The following is a 7,822-nucleotide window of genomic DNA, read 5'->3' as shown; positions in this document are numbered from 1 at the left end:
AGGGCATCGTAGGAACCCCCCACAGCTACTGCTAGTTGTGTTGATAGGTTCAGGGGTCTGCAATCTGATAGTTGCCAACTTCTCTGGTTTTCTGGACGTAGCTTGTATTTTTGTGTCTGCCTCCTACGGTGACTCAATCATAACAGAATCACCCGCCGTACCGCAGGTCCTAGGGTACTCAATAGCAGGAAAGAATTGTAAAAAAAAATGTGTATATTTTTTCCTCTACATCTCTGAGTCCGTAGGGGGAATTTTTTTTTCTCTCAATGGAGATAAAGCAATTGTCTGATCATGTGGAGCAGCTCGCTGTGGAAGTGCGGGGAATTTCCGCCTACCTTGCTCATTCACATGCTGCTGAACCAAAGATTCCTACACCTGATGCATTTTTTGGGGATCGGTCTAAATTTTTGAATTTCAAAAATAATTGTAAATTATTTTTTGCCATGAAGCCTAACTCGTCAGGGAGCTCCGCGCAGCAGGTTAAAATTGTCATCTCTTTGCTGCGTGGCGATCCCCAGGATTGGGCGTTTTCCTTGAAACCAGATGATCCTATTCTGACTAATGTGAACGCATTTTTTCAGGCATTGGGGTTGTTGTATGACGAACCTAATGCCATTGATCAGGCTGAAAAGACCCTGCTGGCATTGAACCAGGGTCGTGATTCTGCAGAATTGTACTGTCAAAAATTCCAAAAGTGGGCAGTACTTACTACCTGGAATGATAATGCCTTGGCTGCTCTCTTTCGGAAGGGGTTGTCAGAAGCCGTAAAAGATACTATGGTGGGATTTTCTGTTCCCTCTGGTCTTGACGATTCTATGTCATTAGCAATTCAGGTTGATCGGCGTTTGCGCGAACGCAAAACTGCACGAGAGGTGTTGCCACCTGTTGAACAAATGTCTGAACCTATGCAATGTGATAGAGTTTTTCCAGAGAGCAGCGTCAGGAGTTCAGAAGGCGTAATAAGTTGTGTTTTTTCTGTGGAGATGCCTCGCATATTATTTCTGTCTGTCCTAAACGAGAGAAACGCTTTGCACACACGTTTTCTGTTGGTGGTGTTCAACCTAAGTTTCTTCTGGCTATTACTCTGATCTGCTCCCTGTCCACATTTTCCGCCAAGGCTTTTGTGGATTCGGGAGCAGCCCTAAACCTAATGGACTTGGATTTTGCTAAACGTTGTGGATTTCCGATGACACCTCTGCAGACGCCTATCCCTTTGAGGGGGATTGATGCTACTCCTTTGGCTAAAAATAAACCTCAGTTTTGGACCCAGGTGGTAATGCGGGTCGCCCCAGACCATCAAGAAAATTGCAGATTTTTGGTGTTGCATAATCTGCATGATACTATTGTTCTGGGGTTTCCCTGGTTACAAATTCATAATCCAGTTTTGGATTGGAAATCTGTGTCTGTGGTGAGTTGGGGTTGTCGGTGTGCCTTTAGTGAGGCTCCGGTGTTTTCCACCTCTCCTCAGTCGCAAGATGTTCCTGATTATTTGGCGGACTTTTATGATGTATTTAGTGAGAATGAGTCTGCGTCTCTGCCTCCTCATAGGAGTTATGACTGTGCAATTGAACTGAGCCCGGGGTGTAAATTTCCCAAGGGTCGGCTCTTCAATCTATCTGTGCCCGAGCACGAGGCTATTTGATCCTATATTAAGGAAGCATTGGAGAAGGGTCATATTAGACCATCCTCGTCACCCTTAGGTGCCGGGTTTTTTTTTGTAGCCAAAAAGGATGGATCATTAAGACCTTGTATTGATTATCGTGCCCTCAACAAAATTACTGTTAAATATCAGTATCCGTTACCCCTGATTTCTGATCTATTCTCCAGCGTTAAAGGTGCTTGCTGGTTTACCAAGCTTGACCTCAGGGGGGCATATAATCTTATTCGCATTAAGCATGGGGATGAATGGAAGACGGCGTTTAATACTCCGGAGGGACATTTTGAGTACCTGGTGATGCCTTTTGGGCTCACTAATGCCCCTTCTGTCTTCCAGTGCTTCATGAACGATATTTTCCGATAAATTTTTGATTATCTATTTGGATGATATTTTGATCTTCTCCAAGGATTGGGATTCTCATGTGGAACATATTCGGACTGTGTTCCGGATCTTGAGGGAGAATTCCCTGTATGTCAAAGGATCTAAATGCCTTTTTGGAGTACAGAGGATTTCTTTTTTGGGATTTATTTTGTCCCCGTCAACTATTGAAATGGACCCGGCCAAGGTACAGGCCATTTACGATTGGGTTCAGCCCACTTCTTTGAAGGCCCTCCAGAAGTTTTTGGGTTTTGCTAATTTTTATTGGAAATTTATAGCAAAATTTTCTAGTATTGCCAAGCCATTGACTGATTTGACTAAGAAGGGTGCTGATGTGTTAAATTGGTCTCCGGAGGCTGTTTCTTCCTTTCAGGAGCTGAAGCGAAGATTCACCTCCGCCCCGGTTTTGCGGCAACCTGATGTCTCACTTCCGTTCCAGGTAGAGGTGGATGCTTCTGAGATTGGTGCAGGAGCTGTTTTGTCCCAAAAGGATCCTGTAACATCTAAAATGAATCCCTGTGCTTTCTTTTCCCGAACGTTCTCTCCATCTGAACGTAACTATGATGTGGGGAATAGGGAACTGTTGGCCATGAAATGGGCATTTGAGGAGTGGAGACATTGGTTGGAGGGAGCTAAGCATCAAGTCGTGGTCCTCACTGACCACAAGAATTTGATTTACCTAGAGTCGGCTAAACGCTTGAACCCTAGACAGGCTAGGTGGGCCTTGTTTTTTACACGTTTTGATTTTGTGGTTTCTTTTCTTCCTGGAACTAAGAATGTCAAGGCAGAAGCCCTCTCTAGGAGCTTCTTTGCTGATTCTCCTGTGGTGACCAAGCCTGCTACCATCTTAGGCGAAGGGGTAGATCTTTCTGCCATCTCGCCCGATTTGAGACGTGCTCTGGAAGAGTTCCAGGAGGACAAACCTGAACGTTGTCCCAGTGGAAAGTTGTATGTTCCTGACCAGTGGAAGAAGAGAGTGATGTCTGAAGTTCATTGCTCTGCTTTGGCTGGTCATCCAGGTATTTTTGGTACTAGAGATCTGGTGAGTCGGTCTTTTTGGTGGCCCTCCTTGTCTCGTGATGTCAGGAATTTTGTGCAGTCCTGTGGGTCGTGCTCCCGGTCTAAATCGTGTACTCGCTCTAGTGGGTTGTTGATGTCTTTGCCTGTCCCCAAGAGGCCATGGACCCATATTTCAATGGATTTCATCTCTGATATGCCTGTCTCTCAAAGGATGACTGTTATTTGGTTGATTTGTGATAGGTTCTCTAAGATGGTTCATCTTGTACCACTCCCTAAGTTGCCGTCTTCCTCTGAGTTGGTGCCCCTGTTTTTACAACAGGTGGTTCGCTTGCACGGGATTCCTGAGAACATTGTATCTGACAGAGAGTCCAGTTTGTGTCTAGATTTTGGAGAACTTTCTGTTCCAAGCTGGGAATTCAGTTGTCCTTTTCCTCTGCTTTTCACCCTCAGACCAATGGGCAGACAGAGAGAACAAACCAGACCTTGGAGTCATATTTGAGATGTTTTATTTCTGCTGATCAGGATGATTGGGTTTCATTTTTGCCCTTGGCCGAATTTGCTTTAAATAATAGAGCTAGTTCTGCCACTTTGATGTCACCTTTTTTTTGTAACTTTGGGTTTCATCCTCGATTTTCTTCAGGGCAGGTGGAGCCCTCTGCCTGCCCAGGTGTTGACACTGTGGTGGAGAGAATGCACCAGATCTGGGACCAAGTGGTGGATAAGTTATCTCTCTCCCAGGAAAAGGCCCAGCTGTTTTCCAACCGACATAGGACCATTGGTCCCCAGTTTAAGGTTGGTGATATGGTGTGGTTATCATCAAAAAATATTGCTATGAAGGTGGCTTCTCCTAAGTTTAAGCCTAAATTTATTGGACCTTACAAGATTTTGGAGATTATTAATCCGGTCTCTTTTCGTTTGGCTCTTCCTGTCACATTTAAAATCTATAATGTGTTCCATAAATCTTTGTTGAAGAGGTTTGTTGAACCTGTTGTTCCGGGGGTGGCACCTCCAGACCCTGTATTGGTTGAAGGTAACATGGAATATGAGGTAGAGAAAGTACTGGATTCCCGTCTGGCTTGACGGAGACTCCAGTATTTGGTTAAGTGGAAGGGTTATGGTTAGGAGGATAATTCCTGGGTCTCTACCTCTGATATTCATGCCTAAAGATTGGTGCGTGCCTTTCATCGGGCTCACCCTGATCGCCCTGGTGGCGTGGTTGAGGGTTCGGTGACCCCTTCTCAAGGGGGAGGTACTGTTGTGAGTTCATTTTCCCCTTCACTACTGAGGCCCGAGGAACTCCCTCTTCTGGTAAAGAAAGGTAGTGAGCCTGATTATCAAACACCTGAGTCTGATGATGATGACTGGCTGAGTGGAGTTACTGACTGGATATAAGGCTGCCGACACCCTTCTGCCCTGCGGGTGATTTCTCTGTGGGATCCTTGGAGACCAGTCTGAATTCCTGCTCCTCTAAAGCTAAGTTTTCTGCTCGGCCTTTTGCATTTGTGCTTAGACTTTGTTTTGCTTTGTTTTTCTGGATTTCTGCCATTCCCTTCTGGGGTGTGCTGAATTCCGTTAGCTCTGTCTTCTGAAAATACCTGAGTGCTGATTTAGTTTTTGAAGCCTAGCTGCTTCAGGGTCTTTTTCATATCAGCTTGTTGGCTTATGTCTTTGATAGGGTTTTGGCAGATTGCAGACAGCAACCTTCCTTTCCTGTTCTGTTTAGCTAGCTTGGGCCCCATCGTTTGCTCAGCCTATCTTTCTATCTGTGTGAGTGTTTTTTCATCTTGCTTCACCGTCATTATATGTTGGGGGCTGCCTTTTACTTTGGGGTCTGCTCTGGGGCAGTTTAGATTTCCTTTTCTGTCTTTAGGCTATTTAGCGCTCCAGCTGTGATCGAGGGGTCTAGGGCATCGTAGGAACCCCCCACGGCTACTGCTAGTTGTGTTGATAGGTTCAGGGGTCTGCAATCTGATAGTTGCCAACTTCTCTGGTTTTCTGGACGTAGCTTCTATTTTTGTGTCTGCCTCCTACGGTGACTCAATCATAACAGGTTTATGAGGAATCGCTCCTGTCAAACCAATCTAATCTGTTTTTATGAAGAGGTAAGCTATAGACTGGACCAAGGTGAGTCATTGGATGTGGTATATCTTGATTTTTCCAAAGAGTTTGATACCGTGCCACACAAGAGGTTGGTACACAAAATGAGAATGCTGGGTCTGGGGGAAAATGTGTGTAAATGGGTAAGTAACTGGCTTAGTGATAGAAAGCAGAGGGTGGTTATAAATGGTATATTCTCTAACTGGGTCGCTGTGACCAGTGGGGTACCGCAGGGGTCGGTGTTGGGACCTATTCTCTTCAACATATTTATTAACGATCTGGTGGAAGGTTTGCACAGTAAAATATCGATATTTGCAGATTATACAAAATGATGTAAAGTAGTCAATACAAGAGAAGATAGTATTCTGGTACAGATGGATCTGGATAAGTTGGGAACTTGGGCCAAAATGTGGCAGATGCAGTTTAACAACGATAAATGTAAGGTTATACACATGGGAAGAAGGAATCAATATCACCATTACACACTGAACTGTAAACCACTGGGTACATATGACATGGAGACGGACTTGGGGATCCTAGTTAATGATAAACTTACCTGGAGCAGTCAATGCCAGGCAGCGGCTGCCAAGGCAAACAGGATCATGGGGTGCATTAAAAGAGGTCTGGATACACATGATGAGAGCATTATACTGCCTCTATACAAATCTCTGGTTAGACCGCACATGGAGTACTGTGTATAGTTTTGGGCACTGGTGCTCAGGAAGGATATAATGGAACTAGAGCGGGTACAAAGGAGGGCAACAAAATTAATAAAGGGGATGGGGGAAATACAATACCCAGAGAGTTAAGCAAAATTAGGATTATTTAATCTAGAAAAAAGACGACTGAGGGGTGATCTAATAACCATGTATAAGTATATAAGGGGACAATACAAATATCTCTCCGAGGATCTGTTTATACCAAGGAAGGTGACGGTCACAAGAGGGCATTCTCTGCGTCTGGAGGAGAAAAGGTTTTTCCACCAATATAGTAGAGGATTCTTTACAGTTAGGGCAGTGAGAATCTGGAATTCCCTGCCTGAGGAGGTGGTGATGGCGAACTCAGTCGAAGGGTTCAAGAGAGGCCAGGATGTCTTCCTGGAGTGTAACAATATTGTATCTTACAGTTATTGTTAGGTTCTTTAGAAGGACGTAGATCTGGGGATTTATTCTGACAGAATTTTATAGGCTGAACTGGATGGACTAATGTCTTTTTTTGGCCTTACTAACTATGTTACTATGTTAATGGCAGTTGGGGTGAAGTGCACTGCAAGAACAGTTCGAAATCGGCTCCTAGAGGCAGAGCTCAAGTCATGTAAAGCTGGAAAAAAGCCTTTCATCAATGAGAAGCAAAGGAGAACCAGGCTGAAGGTTGCCAAAGACCATAAAGATTAGACCATAGAGGATTGGAGTAAGGTAATCTTCTCTGATGAGTCTAATTTACAGCTTTGCCCAACACCTGGTCGTCTAATGGTTAGACAGAGATCTGGAGAGGCATACAAGCCACAGTGTCTTGCACCCACTGTGAAATTTGGTGGAGGATCGGTGGCGATCTGTGGATGCTTCAGCAAGGCTGGAATTGGGCAGGTTAATCTTTGCTAAGAACGTATGAATCAAGCTGCATACAAGGTTATCCTGGAAAAACAGTTGATTCCTTCTGCTCCACCACCCCCATCATTGCCCTTTCCACCACTTCCATCAATGCCCTTTCCACTACCTCCTTCATTGCCTTCTCCCCCACCACCACATCATTGCCCTCCACCACCTCCATCATTTCTTCTCTACCGCCCCAATCATTGTTTTCTCCCACCACTCCCATAACTGCCTTCTCCCCCTCCACCCCATCATTGTCCTCTCCACCACCTCCATCAATCTCTCTGCAACACCCCAATCATTGTTCTCCCACACCACTCCCATAATTGTCCTCCCCACCACCCCTATCATTGTCCTTTCCATCACCTCTATCATTGCCTTCTACCCCCCATCATTGCCCTTCCCACCACCCCCATCATTGCCTCCTCCCTCACCACCATCATCATTGCCCTCTCCACCACCTACACACACACACCACTCACCTCTTGGCACATTTCCCGCAGCATCACCGTCACCAGCTGCTTCCTCTATTGACACAGCTGCGTGCTGAATGATGACGTCATCCAGCCACACTGCAATGTCAGATAGGAAGTGTGGGCAGGAAGCACAGGACAGATCCCTGCAGCTCCGCTGCCATTTTCTGTTGTAGGCAGCGGAGCTGCAGGGATTGCTCTCTGCCTGCCGCACATGAGAGCAATCTAGCCACCCAGGGCCCCCTCCAGGGGATCCCCTCCGTCTCCGGGCCCCAGTGCAGTCGCTCCGGCTGCACATGTGGTATGTCTGCAGTCTGCCCCTGGTATGACATACTGATTGTGTGACTTCAGGCAAAGGGGCTGTCCGTCAAAAAGGAGAAGCTGGTGCTGGGCAGGGAATACAGCTGAAGTGAAAGAGGCTTCAGATCTACTGTAGCTCTTCAGCCTCATTTGCATATCAATGTAAACAGTAACACTCATTTCTCAGTAACATAGGAACAGACTGGCCCTGTAAAGGTGTTGCTGGACTTATATTTGAAAGAGTTATATGCACAAATAAATAGTTTGGGGGGTGAAATCTTGCGACAGATAAGTATGAGCATTCA

The sequence above is a fragment of the Dendrobates tinctorius genome, unplaced genomic scaffold (genome assembly GCF_039654945.1).
Source record: "Dendrobates tinctorius isolate UK_male_01 unplaced genomic scaffold, ASM3965494v1 ptg000208l, whole genome shotgun sequence".
NCBI classification, from domain to species: Eukaryota; Metazoa; Chordata; class Amphibia; order Anura; family Dendrobatidae; genus Dendrobates; species Dendrobates tinctorius.
Note: the sequence above shows the minus strand (reverse complement) of the source record.